Source organism: Equus przewalskii, chromosome 22, assembly GCF_037783145.1.
Source record: "Equus przewalskii isolate Varuska chromosome 22, EquPr2, whole genome shotgun sequence".
In the NCBI taxonomy this organism is placed as follows: Eukaryota; Metazoa; Chordata; class Mammalia; order Perissodactyla; family Equidae; genus Equus; species Equus przewalskii.
In genome coordinates, this window is record NC_091852.1 from 21,635,289 (window position 1) to 21,654,942 (window position 19,654).

A 19,654-nucleotide genomic window follows, 5' to 3' on the forward strand; every position below is an offset into this window, starting at 1 on the left:
GGATGGAGCTATGAGAGTGGGCATGAAGTTTGAAGGCCTCTGTATCACTTGTTATTTCCCACCAGAAAACCTCCTTCATGGAGCAAGCACTGGACTGAATGACCTGAAGAGTTAAACTCAGCCAGACTGTAACTGGTCACTCCAATTTGGCACAATGGGCTCATAAACAGAATATCCTTGATGACAGGGATGGGAAGCTCTATATGGGCCCAACAGCACAGGTTCCTTTTAATGCTCATCTACCTACTGTTGCTGCTGAATGTCTGAACTACCAACCTGTCTACCCTAGCCCTTGATATAGCACTGTCTTTCAAGACCAATGAGCCATTGTGGACCCCCCCTCACCCTAAAAGCGTGCAATGATTCATCTTGCCTGGAATTGATATATATTCCGGGTTTGGCTTTGTCTTTCCTGATGTCAGGGCCGTGGGCACCACACTATTTGATATCCTATAAAGTGTTTTATTCACTGAAACAGGATGCCACAAAATAATGCCTGATACAAGGGACTCATGTCAAAGGAGGTGTGGCAGTGAGCATATGACCAAGGGTCCACTTGTCCTATCACATACCATACTACTCAGAAGCCATCAGCTTGCGAAGGAAGTGGAGCAGTCTTTTGAAGGTATAGCTGAGGTGGCTCTTTGGGGGTGACAACCTGTGAAGACGGAGTACTGTCCTACAGATTGTGGCACACACTCTGAATTCATTTACATGGCCTGCGTCTTTAATAGGTGGAATACTCAGGTGTAGGAACCAAGGGTTGGAAGTAGAAGCAGCCCTGCTATTTCACTCCCAGTGACCTACTTGGAGGTATTGATACTTTGTGTTTCTGCAACTCTAAGCTCTTTAGTTCTAGAGGTACCCAGAGGCAGAACATTTCCTTCAGGGAACACAGCAAGAATCCTATTACATTTTAAGCTATGACTGCCACCTAGTCAATTTGGGCTCTGATTGTGAAGACATCAGCAGACAAGGAAATGAGTCATCATCCCAGCAGGAGTAATTGACCCTGATCATTAGGAGAAGACAAGGCTGCTCTTATATAAAAGAGGCAGGGAAGAGTGCCTTTGGCTCCCACATGATTTAATGGGGATATTTCTTGGTTCTCTCCCATGTAATTTTGATAGTTAATGGACAAAGCCTTCAGCTGCAGCCTGAGAAGGGCATGTTGACCAGGGTCTTAGACCTCTTAGGGATGAGGCTTGGGGTCCTCACCTGGTAAACCACCAAGACCTACAGAGGTGCTGGCAGAGGGTGAAAAGAGTCTAGAATGGATAATAAAGAAGACAGTGAGCACAAAGTGTGTCCTCGTGACCAGCTACAAAGGCAGAAATTTTACTTCATCCCAATAACTGTCCTCTTGATGGGTTCCCCAGAAAACACACAAAGTAGAAAGGATCTTGTGGATGTTATTTCCAGATGGAATGGGCTCACTATATGAAGCAGGTGGTTTTGAATGGCAAGGCATGGGCTCTAGTGCATCTGTGGTCCATGCAGATCCTGCTTCAGGCTGAGGCACTTATTTCCCTAGCTACCACAGTGACGGCTGCTGACCACTCAGAGCTGAGTCCCTTTTGGGGAAATGCCCTCAGCTAAATAAAGCTGCCTCACCCAAGTTTACACCCTCTCTTTGGGTGTAGCCTGCACTCGATGACTGATCAAAGCATGGGGACAAATGTCTGGCTCCCTTTCTCTCAATTTGGGACACACCAGATGGGCCATTCCAGCTTCATAGCCCCTTGTGGAGTTGCCTGGGGCTGTTGTTAGAAGCGTTGAAGTTCACCTTCTCTTTTTGCCCAATCCTGCTTCCCCTGTTCCCTCAAAGAAGTTATTCCCCAATTAATTCCCTTCATGAAGATCTCCATCCCAAAGTCTGTTTCCTGAGAAACCCAAATGACAAGAGATAGTCTCTAAATCACAAAACACAAAGGATGCCTACTCCTCCTGGTCATTGTAGGTTTAGTTTTGTTAATTTCAATATTTTATTGAGGGACCTTTCCTGACGTTGTTGTTCGAAATTAAGTGGACTCTACATGCATTCCAGTAGTCCTCTATACGCTTACTGTATTAATTAGAGACATAGAAATTCTCTGAATTCTCAGCTGCAGGAAAAGTGTCCACTGAGGAAGATATCATCTTGATGTGGATTTCCATTTTTCTATGGGCTTATTTGGTGGCCATGCCAGCTGTCATTTTCAGGTGCTTTGAGTTGTCCCATCTTGTCACTGCCCTCTGGGTGCTGTTAGAGAAAAATTTGATTCATTATTGTGTGCCTATTGTACTGGATAAACATTTCTGCACAGATTGTTTCATTTAGCTCTTGAAACAAGATTGTGAACTAGATATGATGTCTAATTAACAGATATGGAAAATTGACACTCACTGAGGTTGAATATCGTTTCAGTACAACTAGCAAGTTTTAATAGTCCAGATTCAAAGCCAGATCCTGCCTCCAAGTCTAGAATTCCCTTCTCCCTCCTCATCTTCATCAGATAGCCACTCAGTGTGTGAGGACTTGTATCTAGTGCCTGGGCCAGGCCCAAGTGACACTCTACATTAAACAGTCACCTGTAATGAAGTGGGATCTCTCGAAAGCCCTTGAAACTCTCTTCATCCCTTCTCTAACTGACATTGATCCACTCTAATTCATGGATGTTGTTTTAACCTTTTTTGGTGAGTCCCTAAATCCTGGTTGGGGATTTGCATCACTGTTCTGGCTAAACTTTTCTCTCTTGCATGAGGACAGCCCAGTGAAGTGTTCATTTATGAGCAGCCATAAATATACAGTGGAGAAGCTCAGCAAACTCTTCCCCTCTTATTTGTTTGTTTGTTTGTTTGTGTCTCTTCTTCTACAGTCAGTATGATCTGCGAAGTCACCCTTTTGAGCCACAATGTAGAGATGCAGTCCTTAGCTTGGAAAACGCTTGTTGGTGAAGTCTGACACTGAAAAGTAATCTTCTTCAGGAAATGAGTACCAAAGAGCTGTTTTTCTGTGTAATAACAAAGAAACAATAGGGATCCCAAGAGAGAAATTAGTTTGGCAACTGATGGACAGTGATCATTATCGACTGAGTGCTCAAATAAAAATACCTTCAAACCCTGAAGAGTGGGTTTCTGTGTTTTAAATGTGTAGATAGATGCTTGCCTTTCACATGGGACTGTTTCCAAATGACCTCCTGACTTAAGCAGGTAGAGTTAAAGTACAATCGAAGACAGTTGTGTGTTGGAAGGAAATGAGACTAGCAGTGTGGCAACTGCAGAACATGTCTTCGGGTGTTTTGTATGTGAAATAAAGAAACTTCAGGTATACGTATTAGAATAGGCAATAGCAAATGTGTTGTTTCCAACTAATGTTTGGTGGCAAATTATCATCAATGTCATTGGCTTAGTCTGGAAGGGAGACTCAACAGGGCTTCTGATGAAGCTGGCCCCTCTGCAAGATGATACAGGGCAAAAACTACAGGCCAACTGAACGATGCTGAAAAGTGCATGTGATTATTCACTTAAAAAAACCTATGAAGTTTTTAAGGGAAGAAATCACTTTGCCATACAGCATCTCCTCTGTGTGAGTCAATTCATTTGGCTGGTGGAACTAAACTCCAGAAAGCAGCTGGTCGGACTGATCTCACCAGGATGGCAGATTCCTTGGCTATTCTTCAAAACCCATTAAAAAAAAGAGAGAACAACTTTTGCCATTTGCCCTGGCAGTGTGACTGTTTTATGTGGCTTCCAGGAGAAGAGATGATGGAGAAAGAGACCCCCTTAATTCCACACATGAATTTTGGCTTGATGTTCCTAAAGGATCTGAAAATTCTATACGCATTGTTGCAACCCGATTTATTTAAGTAGTACCAAAAATGTAAAAACCAAAGCCCTTTCTTTTAGTTGCCACATTCATCACATTTTCACTGAAACAAAACTGTCTTAAAAAAGATTCCCCGCAGCCTGATTTCTCCCTTTTTTCTTATTTCTATCTAGGATTTTTTCTTTTGGGAAAGTTTTAGGTTTATATAAATCATTTTTATAACCAGTTATCTAAACTAAAAATCTCTTTCAAATAAAGGGCTGCCTTTGAGTGTTAGTAAACATTAGAAAAAAATCATTAAAATGTGTATTCATTGATTCTTTCAACTCAATATGTGTTGAGTGACTACTCTGGCCCGGGCACCGTTCCCAGAAACATAGCAGGAATTTGAAAAATTGTTGAACTGCCCTGCGCATCAGCTTCTGGCCTGTGAGTGACCAGCGCTGCTGCTGGAGGCGATGGGGAAAATGAGCACTGTTGATAAAGTACAACATGTTGCAAAGTGTTTATTAATTAGGACCTTACTTTAAAGACATATTTTAACTGTTGAAATGGAGATCCCTCAATTAAAACATCTTGAGTAATCTGAAAGAATGCACCTCCTTGAGCTCTTATTGAGCCAATTCCCTAAAAATAATTTCCCTGTCTAACAACGTTGGCTAATTAAAAATGGTAAATGTGTGTAAAAAGTATTGGTTTTGGTTGTAAGCAACAGAAACCAATGCCAGATAGCTGGGGGGAAAAGGGAGATTTATTACAAGGAAATATGAGTTTTCTCAGGAAATCCAAGGATGAAGATACAGCTGGGCCTTAGGAATAAACTGAACAAAGGAGTCGCTGTCAAGATTCTTTCTCCCTCTGTCATCTCTGCTCTTCTCCATCGGTTGACTTCACTTTATCCCTTTGAAGACTGGCTTTTCCTATTTCTCCAGTTAACATGGTGGAAAACACGGCCACTGAGAAAGAACTTATTTCATTTGATACAGACCCTCATGCAGAACAGATTAAGTATATCACTCAATGTAAGAATTCCCAGTTCTCTGACCCAGATCAGGTCACATGATCACCTCAGACCAATCAATTGAGACTGGATAGGTGGGGTCTCATTATAAGAACTGGACCATCAGAAGCTCTGTCCTATGGGTGGTTAAAGATGGAGAAGGCATGTCTCAGGAAAGCATGACCAGGGAGTCTTTGGAAGAAACTATGCCATCAACAAAGTATTTGTCCACAAAAAATAAAGCTATTTTGTCTACATTTACTGCAATTTTCAAATTGTTGTGTGAGACAATTTGGCAATAAACTGAGGTTGGCACACTACGGCCCACAGGGCAAATCTGGCCCATGGCCTGTTTTTGTAATGGCTCATGAGCAGCATTTAAAAATGAGTGTTAAAAAAGAAGCATATGTACAGAAATCGTTTGTGGCCCTTGGAGCCTAAAATATGTATTCTCTGGCCCTTTACAGAAGAAGTTTGCTGACCCCGGCTCTATAGTGTGGTGGGTGAACATGCGGGCTCCGCATCTAGTTGACTGGGTACGAATCCTGGCTCAGCCATCTTAGAGCAAGACCTAAAGCACGTTACAAAGCCTATGCGTGCCTCCGTTTCATCATTGTAAAAGGAGGATAACAACAATTACTATTATTATGCCTGTCTTATAAAATTGTCATGCACAGAAAATGAGCAAATATCTGTAAGTCATTTAGAGTAGTGCCTGATATATGTTGACTGTTTATTATTATTTTGTCAAATCACATACAATCCCAGACATGTCTATATATATAAAGGAATATGCAGTCATGCACCCCATAAGGATGTTTCAGTCAGTGACAGACCATATACACGATGGTGGTCCCATAAGATCAGTGCCATATAACCTAGATGTGTGGTATGCTATACTATCTAGGTTTGTGTAAGTACACTCTATGTTGTTCGCACAATGACAAAATCGCCTAATGATGCATTTCTCAGAATGTATCTGCATTGTTAAGCGACACATGACTGTATGTGACTATATATTATACATATAAATATAGATAAATTAGAGATAAGTAAACATATTAATACACATATATATAATAAATATGAATATTTTCTTTCTGTGAATACAAATTGTCGATGAAATGTACTCTTGGGGAATACGATTGAAAGGAAGCCTATAATGTGATGATTTGGCAAGGAAAGAGTTATTTTTTAATAAAGGAAATTCCCAGCAAAATTTATATATATAAAATTTTAAAACATGTAATATAAGACTCTTAAAGAGTCTTATAGCAGGACAGAACTATATTTGGATGTGGTCAGATTTAAAGCAATAACTCATACCAAACCAAATGATATGAATTTGACATTGTCTTGCACGTTATTCCCACCTTTAAAAGCAAAATTTACTTTCCAACACCAAATGTGGACGTTCGTATTAGAGCAATACTAGTGTTTCAAAATTAAATTTAAAACCTTTGCAAAACTCCTTTGATGCCACTTTGATGCCACTTGAATCTTCATAGTTCTTATTCAACATAATAGCACAATATGAATATCTAAGTATGGATTAAAACCTCGGTGAGTACCAATCTACTCTATATGATTGCATTTTATCCAGAAACCATCCCAATTGCAGTCTTTCCCCTCTTTTTTTTTTTTTTTTTTTTAAAGATTTTATTTTTTCCTTTTTCTCCCCAAAGCCCCCCGGTACATAGTTGTGTATTCTTCGTTGTGGGTTCTTCTAGTTGTGGCATATGGGACGCTGCCTCAGCGTGGTCTGATGAGCGGTGCCATGTCCGCACCCAGGATTCGAACCAACGAAACACTGGGCCGCCTGCAGCGGAGCGCGCGAACTTAACCACTCGGCCACGGGGCCAGCCCCTCAGTCTTTCCCCTCTTGCTTGTTCTTTCTCTCCTGCTCTCCTATTTATGTAAGTTTGTATACATCCTGTACACAAAGCCTTAGCATATAAAGAGAAAAATATATAGGCACAATCTATGTTTATCTGTAACCATATTTTACATCACCTACTCTCTACAAAAAACAATCGCCTTTGTAATATTTTTATCGGAAATAAAATCTAGGGTGAAAAAGTATATCTTACTGAGTTTATGATACTTCATTTAACACGTACAGTATAAAGCCCCATTTGGAAAAGATCTTTCCGAAAAAGGGGTTATCTCATCAATCAAGCGCTTCCTGTGTATGTATTGTAAATAATAAATGTATGCCACATGTGTGGCTGGAGGAATGCTGAAAAAACTCTATTGCATGCCAAGGAAATACAGCTAAAATAACTTCTCCTACCAACCCAGTTCATTCCACTCAGCAAACACGGGGCAAGCCAAATTCATCAATATTGATTTCAGGTTTCATCAGCAGGGATTTTTTGAGCAAGACTCTTTTAGTTACATTTTCCATTTGACATTTCTCATTAGACTCAAAGTGTTCTCTATGTATAAGTCTTTTCATGTAATTCAAAACTGAGCTCATCAAGCAACCTTTCCAACAGAAAGAAACAGTAGACGTGTTTGCTTCTTGAAGAAGTATATTTCTATATTTAGACGGTCTTTGTATGTTAACCCAGAATCCTTGCTTCCTCTTCATCCTTTTTTTTTTGGAGTAAAGATTTTTATTGGTTTGTTTTTGGTTTTTGTCAATCATGAAGAAAGGTAATGTCTTTCGTTAGAGCAATATTGGAAACATCAGGAGGTTCTGATGCTGAGGAATCACTCTGCTGGCGATTTTTAATGGGGCGTAATGCTCTAGTTAGGGCTTTTGGAGTAAACCTCATTCTGTCCCCTTGACTCTAGAATTCTGCTCTGTTTGTGCCTCTAAGGGACTCTTACTTTTCCTGAGCTCTCCGTGTCCACAAGAAGAAGAACAAATCACAAAGTAGCTGTTACATGTTGAGATGAACGTACAGGCTCAGTTGTATTTCGTGCTCGTCGTCTTCTTTCGCACCTTCCTGATCCCCACCTTGCTTCCAAGCAGCTCCCATAGTTGTTGTTTTATACCCAGAATAAGCCTTAAATAAGAAAAGAAGCAATCTAGTAAACTAAGAAACTTAATTCTTTAAAGAGGGTAAATATTTTAAAAACTTACTTTAATGCAAAAGACAACTTCTCAGTCCACAACTATTCTCTCTCTGTCATTGTGTACAATAAACCTGCTCCTTGATCGATCTTAGGGTAGGCATTTGAGTCACACTGGGCCAACTAGATTCCTGCTCCTGGAAATCTGGAACACGGACTGGGATGGTCAGGAGCCCAGGGCTCCTTGGAGCCAAGTTAGGAGTACACGAGCTCATTAGAGAAGACTTCTGCGTAGTTACGGAGACTCTAGGATGTCTTGATGTCTATCTTTCTCAAGCCTTGACTAGTCAACTATTCCTTCAGTTCCAAAAAATTGCTACTCTTTTTCTTACATTAGTCAGAACTGATTCTGTTGCTTGAAATCAAAACAGATATACATATCTTTTAGCAACTGGTTATGCATACAAGATAATCAATTTAAGATTTATTTTAATGAGTGTATGTTGGGAATGAGAAGGATGGAGTAATTGTTAGGATAAATATTGATGAACTGAAAATGTTTATATGGTTAAAGTTTTAACGCTCTTTACTGGAACTGGATCTAGTCCAGCTGTAGAACTCTACCAATCAAAATATTTTTAAGGTAAAATTTACTGTGATTTATGATGACCATGTAAACTGGAGAGACTTCAGTTTTGTAGCTCTTTGACATTCCTGGATCATTCCAAAAATCCCCAAACCTCCTTTTGGGATGGCTCTCTGTGCTATATGCAGGTGGGCCTAGACTCAGAATCTCTCTGTGTAAGAAAGCAGGGGACTGAGAACGATAAAAATGAGGCTAAACCTCACGCAGCCATTAGTGAAACCTAGTGCTTTTTGTGAAGGAGTTTACTTTTCACAAGCAATTGTTCATTTCCTTCACTTTCGTTGTACTCATTTATGAGATGTGATTGTATGAAATATTTTTATGGTAAGGTCTGCATCTTATTCAACTGTGTTCCTAGGGCCAAGTGATTCTTGACACATGGTGGGTATACACAATGAGTGTTTGTTGAATGAATGGGTATGTATGTAACATGAATCATCTCACCTCAATTTATGTGTTACTTGAGGTCCTAAAAGTTTTATGGGAAAAGAATTCTTGTTAGTTGAATCAAATTTTAAGTATATTAATGTCATGTGTTATTTCAGAGAGATTCATCATGATCGCTTTTGTGATGGAAATAATTGTTTCTAATTTATACTTCTGATAGTTTGGGTTATGTCACAGCTTTGCTTACATCAAGGTGCAGGGGTAAATACTTCTCACCTTAAACGATGTGACTTATCTGAGTGTGATTCTAGCTGCCTAGGCCTCATGTTTGCACTTATGGAATCTTAAAGCAGGAAATTCAGAGTAGCAGGGGGTGGGGGGCATAGAGGAGAAAGCCAACTAGCAGGGAAGGGTCTTACAGGGAATTTATTGATCAATTAACAATCCATATCACAAGCCAGATGGTAGGAATACCAGAGTTCCTTCCATTTTATTTTATTTATTTGTTTTGTTTTGAGGAAGATTAACCCTGAGCTAACATCTGCCGCCAATCCTCCTCTTTTTGCTGAGGAAGATTGGCCCTCAGCTGACTTCTGTGTCCATCTTCCTCTACTTTATCTGTGGGATGGCTGCCACAGCATGGCTGGATAAGTGGTGCATAGATCCGGGCCCAGGATCCGAACTGATGAACCGGGACCTCAGAAGCAGAGTGTGCGAACTTGATTGCTACATCACTGGGCCGACCCCAAGAATTCCTTTTACTTTTTATCTTATATGCTTGTAGACATGAATGACATGTTTAAAAATGAAAAAAGTTCTAAAACTTAAAGCAAAATGAAAAAGGGTTTTAACATTAGATTATGGGCATTTTTGACATGTAAAACCTAAATGCCATGCTTAATTATATTTATCAAATTTGATTGTAAGTTTTACTAAAATTAGATTCCTGTTTATTTTCTTTTATTTCAGAATAAAAATTAATGTCCTAATTGTGAAACCTGATCCCCCTTTGAATTCCTCATAAAAATGTGGGTAGTGTTGAAATGTATTCTACTTCAAAAAATATGTTTAAATTTATTGCAGCATCCTTAGTAACGAGAGGCTATTTGAACTCGGTGGCTTATAAATGCCAATGGGTTGGTATTTTAAGAGGGCATTTTAATTACCACAGTACCCAATGAGATTTAAAATGGGAAGTTCTTTTTTTAAAATTTAAAATTTATTTTTATTATTTATTTATTTATTTATTTGTGAGGAAGATTCGCCCTAAACTAACATCTGTTGCCAATCCTTGTCTTTTTCTTTTTTTTTTTTGGTGAGGAAGATTAGTCCTGAGCTAACATCTGCACCAGTCTTCCTCTACTTTGCATGTGGGATGTGTCCACAGCATGGCTAAGGAGTGGAGTAGGTCTGCACTTAGGATCCGAAACTGTGAACCTGCACCGCAGAAGTAAAGCATGTATAACTTTAACCGCTCTGCCATGAGGCAGGCCCCATGGCAATTTCTTTTTAGGGAAATGGAAATGTGACCTATTTCCACAGAAACTTCAGAATGTACCATGTTTCCCAGCCCCCGTAGGAACATGGAATCCTTTTACATGGAGATCATTTACTCCTTTTAAACATTTTTTCAAAACACTTTTTGACATTATGCCCAAAACCAATTAATGACCTCTCCTGTGAAAGGATGAGGCACACTGAGTGATGGGGCCGCATGGCCTGCGGTGATATAGAGGTTGTCTTAATGACACATTAAGACTCACTTTAGAGATGAACCTTGTTGCTTTCGAAGGCTGATGGGTGGAAGGCCCACTCACGGCTGGGCAGAGTTTGGATAATCTTTCACACTCCTGCACTGGAAATTAAATGAAGATAAAAGAGCAGGCTTTGCCAGGCTTATTTTTATCATTTGCAAATTTAGTAATTGTATTAGATTCCGGGAGATGCTGTAACAAAGTACCACAAATTAGGTGGCTTAAAATGACAGAAATTTGCTCTCTCACGGTTCTGAAGGCTGTAAGTCAGAAATCAAGGCGTTGGCAGAGTTGGTTCCTGCTGAGGGCTCTGAGGGAGGATTTTTCCATGCCTCTCTCCTAGCTTCTCGTTGTTGCTGGCAATCCTTGGCATTCCTTGGCTTGCAGCTGCCTAACTCCAGTCTCTGTCTCTGTCATTGCATCACATTCTCCCCCTGTGTCTTCACATTGTCTTCTTTTAAGGACATAGTTACATTGGATTAAGGGCTCACCCTGCTTCAGTATGACCTCATCTTAACGAGTTATAACTGCAACGACCCTATTTCTAAGTAAGGTCACCTTCTGAGGTACTGGGGATTAGGACTTCAGCCTATCTTTTGGAGAGACATAATTCAACTCACAACACTAATTATCTGAAATAATTTTTTAAAAAGGTGAGCTGGCTTTGTTTTGCCTATCATAGGAGAGGAATTGTGTGATGATTGCCCTGGAATCTGAGGGGGATGTGTCTCCTCTCTGACTCACATTGGAGGTTTCCCATAGAATGAATGGAGGCTATTGATGAACTATATGACCTCTTGCAAATTGAGTCCATTTCACCGTGGGCTTCCTGGAATCCTAGACATTGGTACTGCACAGAGCGTTAGAGGACATCTAGTCCTGTGCTTTCCAACGCAATGAGTCTCTTGTCAAGCTAGATCTTATGGGGCACTTAATCGTTAGACAGAGGAAAGGTGAGCTGCTTTCCTTGCTGTGGGGGTGGAGAGGGGAGGGCCTTTTTCACATCCACCCCCTCACTCCCAAACTCTGGAGCCACCTCCAGCACCCTGCATCAGAATCAGCTGGAAAACTTGTTAGTAATTTCCATTCCTGAGCCCTCCCTCCTCCCTGACCTAATGAATCAACCTCAGAGGTGGAGGATTATGAAACACACTTCCTAGTTGATTCTTTATGCTCAATAAAGCTTAACAACCTTTTTCCTAAGACCCTCACAGAGCACAGTTAAAAAATCTCTGATCTAGTCCAGTCCCTTGAAGACGAAGAGAGTTAGAAGCAGACGGGCCAGCTGAGGCTGGGAGGCAGATGACGCTGGATAGTGGCAGAGCCTGGGCTCCCCCCATCCCTCTGGCCTCCAGCCTCTTCGCGAGTTCTGTACCAGAGGCAGCTCTTTATTTTGCAGCAGAGTAGGGGAGAAAGTCCACCTCTGAACTCTTCCAGAACATTTCCCACACATTACTTATCAATAAAAGATATTTATTTCTTTATTTTGAGGGTGAAGAATAAATCCGTTATCCATGTTTTCACCTAATAGAACACTGTATTCCCCAGGGTCACCATTTAGGCAACTTGTAAAATCCAATCTCCAAAAGCTAATGGTTTCAATAGGGAAGTGAGGATTTTGGTTCTAAGACTTTTCTTTTAACTAATGGCTCAATAACAAGACTGAAATCATTTGGGACTGAAAGGAATTTCCAATGATGAAGGAGCATCTTAATAAGAAATGAGTGGGATAGTGCTGTAACCCTGAAATCTTGGCGCTTTCAGCCTCATAAACTTGCCTAAGTTCCTGAAAGCAGCCTTTGTGCCTCATCTGGCACTACACGCGAGAGAGATCCCAGATTTCTTATGAACGAAGTGCCTGGAGTGATGCGTCCGATCGTGTGAGGTGACACACACCAGACCTTGGAACTGCCTGTAAATGGAGGTCCCTCCTAGCATTCAGGATTGAACCTCGGGCAGGCGAAGTCAGAGGAACTCCATTTTTTCCTCTGTTGGTTGGTTGTTAGAGGCATGCAATGCAAGTTGGAAGTGGATTAGAGAAGGGGGAACTTATTTCCATTTAAGTATAAATGTAACTTGAGTTTGTAGTAGAAGGTAAAATAAGACAGGACCCTCAAGTCTCATAGTTTCCAATGATTTGAGTGTCCCTTCAAGTCCTACTGGGATATGTGTACACTGATAGAGCACTAGTCATTTAACCAATATTTTCATGTGTTTGTTCTTCTGGGATGGGTGTGGGTTCCTAGCTCTTTTTACATCTCTTGCTTTTTGGCCCAATGGTTTCACAGAATACTGGCAATTCTTTAAGATTCACATTGTCCCAGATCTTGGAAGCTACCCACATGTCTATTTCAAAGAAGCTTTGCTATCATAAGGTGTGGGCATGAGCTGGAGAGAAAAGTTTCCTTTCCATCTTCCTTCCTGATGCAAATGCTGCTGGACTTTTGTGATAATAGTGCCACCTGGTACTCATCCTGAGATGGATACTCTCCTCAATGACCCGTTTCCGACAGAGAACGGAGCTGCTCTAGATCTTGGAATGCTCATGTCAGCATGGTGAGTGGGCCTTCTCTCTCTGTGGGCAGACTTCTAAGGGGAAGCAGTACTGGCTATGTAATTTATGGGGTCCCTTGTTCACAAAGCCGGAAAACGTTGCCACTAGAGGAACAAAAATGTAAATATTACGGTTTCTTCCGTGGTCTTTTTCTCCATGTGTCATGCTCTTATTTATTTGCTATTTAATGTCGTTTGAAGTAAAGAAAAATTAAAAATTTAAATTATTAGCATGCATTTTACTGCTTATATTGTGCAAGATCAGTTTTCAATGCAAATTTAAGAGCATTTAACTCATATGGGGAAACATCGAAACTACACAATGCGTATTTGGTAGCTCACGCATGCATATGTATTTCGTTCTTACCAGAACAGTGCAATGGCTGCATGACTGCATGACACTAACTAGATTGCCTTTGTTTCACTTCTTGATTAAGCCAGATTATACCAAGACTTTGCACCTTTGCCTTACTAAAGAGTAAGGAAACTGAAAGGAAAATGAACTATGGGTTGCCCTATCTTTTCCTTTTTATGCTATCGTTTTCAGCATAAGTGGTTGGCTAATACGAGGAAGTAACACACGTAAGCAAAGATATGATAGTAGTTGGTAGTTCTTGTTTGCTAGAACACCATTGCCTTCTCTCTGTGTTTGAAGCAAATTCTGGTTAGAAGAGGAAGCTTGGCTTCTTTGGGCCATTGGTGCCCCTGCTTACTCAGTCGTAGACATAATATGCTTCATTAACCTGCTTTGAGTGTCACTGAACTCCCATGCAGTGCAGGTCCACCAGAATTCTGTGCTCATAGGTCAGCGCAAATGCTGTATGTGAACGGGACAGCAGGCATATTGCCTAGACCTCCTCTCTCATGTGCATCCTCCATTGTCCCATGGCATGCCACCTACAGAGCACAAGGTTAGAGATAAAATTACTAAGAATTTCAAGATGGTGACAGTAAAGCATTGAACCAAGTACAGGGTCCTTCTGAGTGCAGGAACTTGTGTGACTGTACAGGTCACACATCCATGAAGCCAGCCTTGATGGGCAGTTATAATCAGAGAGTGTTTGAAGAGCATGAAATAAAGACCAAAGACTTTAGGAAATCTTAAGTGACCACTACAGGAAACCGAGACCAGGCATGTCCTAGCACAAACGGCATTCAGGTCTCAGCTCAAATGTTCCCTTCTCAGAGATGTTTTTCCTGACCACCCAATCTAAAGCAACTCTCCCTTCATCATTCTTTATTACGGCAGCAGTTCTCAAATGTTAATGTGCATCAAATTGCTGGGTCCTATCATCTAAGCATCTGATTCAAAAAATCTTGAGTGAAGCCTAAGAGTTTGCTTTTCTAGTGAATTCCCAGATGATGCTGATACTATTGATTAGAGACCAAACTTTTGAGAACAATGCACTATTTTAACACTCTGCTTTATTTTTCTCTCGGCGCATAGCTGAAATTGTCTTCGTATTTATTTACTTGTTTATTGTCTGTTTCCACTGCAAGAAATTAAGTTCAATGAGAGCAGAAATTTAGTCTGCTATGTTCATCACTGTATCCCTACGGCTTGGCAAATGCCTTCCTTATAATAGGTACTCAATAAATATTTAATGAATTAATAAATGAATACATGACCAGGAAGTCCCGTGGGTGAGAGGTTATTAGATGGTGGTGATTGGGGTAGGGTTGGGCCACAGAAACACTTGTACCTCTGCCCACTTAGGAGGTATTGCTAGTCAAATGTGCTTCTAGGCAAATAAAATGCAAAGATGCAAATCTAGGGGCAGGGAGCAGTAATCCTGAAACATGATGTCAGGGAACCAACTGGATTATTTAAATGGTGGGGATAGGAGAGGTTTCATAATTTCCTTTTAGGCGTGACCATTTAGCCATGGCTAAAACAGAATGACATGCAAGTGTCCCTCTTGTCCATAGGTAGATTTTAGAGTCTCAGGAACCCTGCAGGTGAGGGGTCCCTGCATGGCTTTTGGTTGACCAAAAGCAAATATTCAAGCTGGAGCACATATTGCAAGCTCCTTAGCCCTACTCCCTATGTGTTTATGAATTAGGGTGAGCAGGGTTATCTTCCGTGATCATCCCTTGGAGAATGAGCATGGCTTTCCCAGATGCCTCCTCTGAAGACTGGCACACTGTGACTCTGCAGCCCCAGAAAAAGCTGGAGACTTTCAGGCCTAGTAACCCATGACACCCCTGCTTAAATATATAATCCTTGAGCCACTGAGCTGCTTCAGCCCTCCATCTCTTAGCACTTATCCAGCACTTTGGTCAGCTTGACCTGATCCTCTTCTCTCCCTACATTTTTCTTGAAGAAATAGATTGTCACATCATCTTAAAATACCCCTTTGAGCTATCTTTCAAATAGCTTTGGTAGAAGCAGGTTCTGAAGAGAGAAGTTCCTTTGAAACTCCTAGAACCAAAAAGTGGCAATTATTTTCTAAGGAGTCAAAGGGGAAGAGGAGGAGCAGAGGCTTCACCATGGACACCTAAGAGTGTTTATTTGGCAGGAGTGGGCACAGCACTTGGTCACAGTCTGAACAGCTCAAAATGATGGGTGATTTGGGGCAACCCTTTAGCCTTTTGAGAAGAAGTCCACGTGGGTGGTTCTCAAACCTTGGTGTGTTAGATTCACCCCTGCCCCCAACCTCTAGAGATTCTGACTCACTGTGTCTAGGGGGGCATATTAGTCAACTTGGTCTTTGTAACACAGTACCACAGACTGGGTAGTTTTCACAACAGACCTTTATTGTATCACAATTCTGGAGGCTGCAAGACCGAGATCAAGGTGGAAGTGGGGTAGTTTCTTCTGAGGCCCCTCTCTTTGGCTTATGGATGGCCGTCTTCTCCCTGTGTCTTCACACGGTCTTCGCTCTGTACATGTCTTGGTCTAGTTCTCTCTTTTTATAAGGACACCAGTCATATTAGATTAGAGTCCACTAGACCTAATTTAACCTTAATTACCTCTTTAAAGACGCAGTCTCTAAATATAGTCATATTCTGAGGCACTGGGGTTTAGGGCTTCAACATAGGAATTTAGAGGGGACACTATTCAGCCCATAACAGGTGGAACCCAGGGAAGCTGGCTTTCCAGCAGTGTCTCCAGGTAATTTTGGTGTAGCCAGACTTAGAGCCAGTGTCTTCTAATCCTGTAAACACCTGCTAGATCCACAGCCCTGTCCACTGGCACAGTCCTCACTTTTCTCCTTTGCAAATGAGAGCTTCTTTGCCAAGCCAACTGATTTTCAACAGGATTGTAACAAATATGCTCTGGAAGGACTTGGTAACCCAATACCTTGCTGCTTGCAAATATAATCTGGGTTCATCTGTGGCCGGACTTTTGGGTGTCAACCCAGAGACATTTCGTTTCCAAGGAACTAGGTTCTCATAAGCAACGCAGATTTGGTCTTTACAGAAAACATGAATCTAAAGTCAGGTTATGAGTGAAGCTTAGCGTGCTGGAAAACAGATCAGATGTAGACCTAATTTCCTATAATTTATTTTCTGTGGCTGCAATTTGGTCTGCTCTCCAAGAATCCTCATTAAATCTTAAACCTCAGGATATACCCCCCTGTCCCCTAAGGAGCAGTGCAACACTAACAAGCATTTGCCTGAAAAGTCAATCTTCAGTATATATTTCCCTCAAATAAACCCTTCCTTTCTGCCAACTGTCAAAACTGTCTATATGAATGCAAATAACTCATCTATAGTGGGAGCCATTCTCTCTGCATGTGTGTTGTCTGGGGTAAGGAGTGTGGAGGGGAGGTGGGTCAGGATTAGCCTCTCTCATTTGTCTGGAAGAGTTTAACTTTAAGAACACACTCCACTTGCCATTTCTTGAGTTTATGAAGTGGTAAATCTGCTCCTTAAGTGGAGATAATATTTTCATTAGAATTTTGCGGGGTAAGAGCATTTTTTGAGTTGCGCCTTCTCAGTCTCAGGGTAGTAAAAACGATACATTTCCTTGACTGATCCTGCCATATTGGCAGCAATGGCTCCAGTACCACAACCTCAATGTATAATTTGCTATTCGTTTGGCAGATTAAGGTTTGGCCATGCTCAGTTTTGATTTTGGACCAAAAGGAGGCTAGACGCAGGGGCGATACCATCCTTCTGGAGGATTTGGAAATGTTTGGGGGTGTTTTTTAGTGCTTATAATGTCTGGGGACATTCCTAGAATTTAATGGTGGGAAACGGAGAAGTGAGACATCCTACAATGTTCAGAACAGTTTCACACAATGAAGACTGATGCACTGAAAATGCTTTTAACAGCCCTGTTGAGAGGCACTGATGGATATCAAAGGGTGAGCATTAGTAATGGCAAAGAAGGAATGAAAATTGATGTGGTGCCTCCCTTCAATCCCCCAGCACTGAAGACAGGCTAAAGGGAAAGGCTGGCCTGGCTTTTTCTACCTTAATTGTTCAGGAGAAGAGCTGGAACAGAACAAGCAAGCAGATCTTGGCTGTGCTTCCCAAAAGCAGGTCCTGCCTGGTCTGCATTTCCCACAGAACGTGCAAGGTCAAGGCAGTGCCCCTGAACTTTAATACTGCTGGCCTAGGAGAGAGGTGAGGCCGCCCAAGTGCACATTAACCCCACCTGAAGAGAAACATGGCCCCGTAAAAGTGAGTCAGAGGCAGGAGGAGTGGAGAGTTGGCTGGAGCAAGGAACAGAAGTTCTAAAACTTCCCTGAAAGGACAGAAGAGTTTACATGGTTCTCTTTACTAAGGTGCATGGATGGAATATTGGAGAACTATTCTTCCCTACGTTTTGAACTTTATCTTGTGTAAATTTGTATGAATACTTTCTTCATGGCTTGCCTCAGTCCTCAGCATTGTTCTCAAAGAATAGGTCTTCAACTTTGATTCCATTTTTAAGGAAAATTAATTTCTCTTGCAATGGACACTCTTTTACCCTTAAAGTAAAATCATAAACTTTTAGTTTAATTCCACACACTGTTATCTTTGACCAAAGAGATAATGAGAGTAAAAGAGTTTTTTTAATTCACTTTGTTTCTACTAAAGTTATCATAAATGATTATTTGAAGCAACAATTGTCTTTGCAAGCATCCTCTATTTGCTGATCATAATAGGACACTCCAAATAAATTTTGAAAAGAGTCCTTCTGAAAGGCGACAAAGTTGGAAATAAGATAATTTCTCTGGCAATAAAAAGCCTATATTTTATCTGCAACTTGAAGGTCGAGGATGTCTTATTCTTACAGCAATAGTTGGCAGTATGAGAACAACATTAATTGCTTATTATGGAAATAGTGATTTCAGTTTAAAATTTTATAATTAAGGAATTTCAAACCTAAATTTTATTCCATTATTTTTAGAGATTTCTATGTTGTATGTGTAGCTGACTCAAATGTTAGTTTTTTTTCCTTTGTGAAGAAAAAAAGTATCTTATTGGATCCAACTCTTTCTTTTGACCTCAAAAGGAACAAATACATTAAACTGTTCAATTTCACAAATATTTACCATGAATCTGGCGTGTTTAAAGTAGTCTTCTAGGTGCATGAGAGATGCAAGATTAATAAGACTTATTCTTATTCACTACCTATTAGGGGATAGAGACAAGAAGTGACATGGATGGAGTCTGAGGCAGGCTGTGATCAGTGTTGCAACAGCATATGAGGAAGAAATGATGTGTTATAAGGTGCACGGTTATTCAACAGATATATATTGAGCATTTGCTAGGCCAAGTTTTCTTCTGAGTGGTGGGAATACAGCGGCCAACAAAACAGATATTGCCCCTGCTTTCTTGGAGCTTTTAGGGTAGGGAGGCATATGTGTCTAGAAGGGACTGATTCTGGCTGGGGTGCTGAGGGGCAACAGCATTGCAAACATCATGTCTGAACTTCTTGGGGTTAGTAGATGGGGTCTTGACATGTAGAAATATCAAGGGAAAAAGTATTCCAGACACAGAGAACAGAAGCTCAGATAAGAGACTTCGGAGAGCGCATTTGTAAATTAAAAGTGAGACCTGGACACTGGATTCAAGACACTGGAGCATAGGATAAATATAGAAGGATCTATTATAAATTGTTTTCATGTTGTGAAAGATTCTCAGTGAGCACATTTTACTTACCATTTCATGAATCACACAGTGACAAACATCTCTCAGTGGTGAAGTATTTCCTATTAAATTTTGTAAGGCAAACCTTTTTTTCCCCCTTCTCTTGTAGGGTAGTCATTAAATACTTGGAGAGTTTTGATCAGGAGGATGCCATGATCATATCTGAGTTCGAAAAGAATAGCTGTGCAATAGGGCTGTTTAAGAAATATCAGTTACAGCCTATCCTGCCCCCTCTCATCCCCCAATAGACAGGCCATGGTAGACTTAGCATTCACAAGCAGTTAAGCCATAAGCAATCAACTTAGTGGCATAACAAGAAAATATGAATGGGCCAATCAAGTCTTGCTTTTGTGAACTTGATCTATAAGATACAGAAATTTCCCAGTTAACCGTGTAAC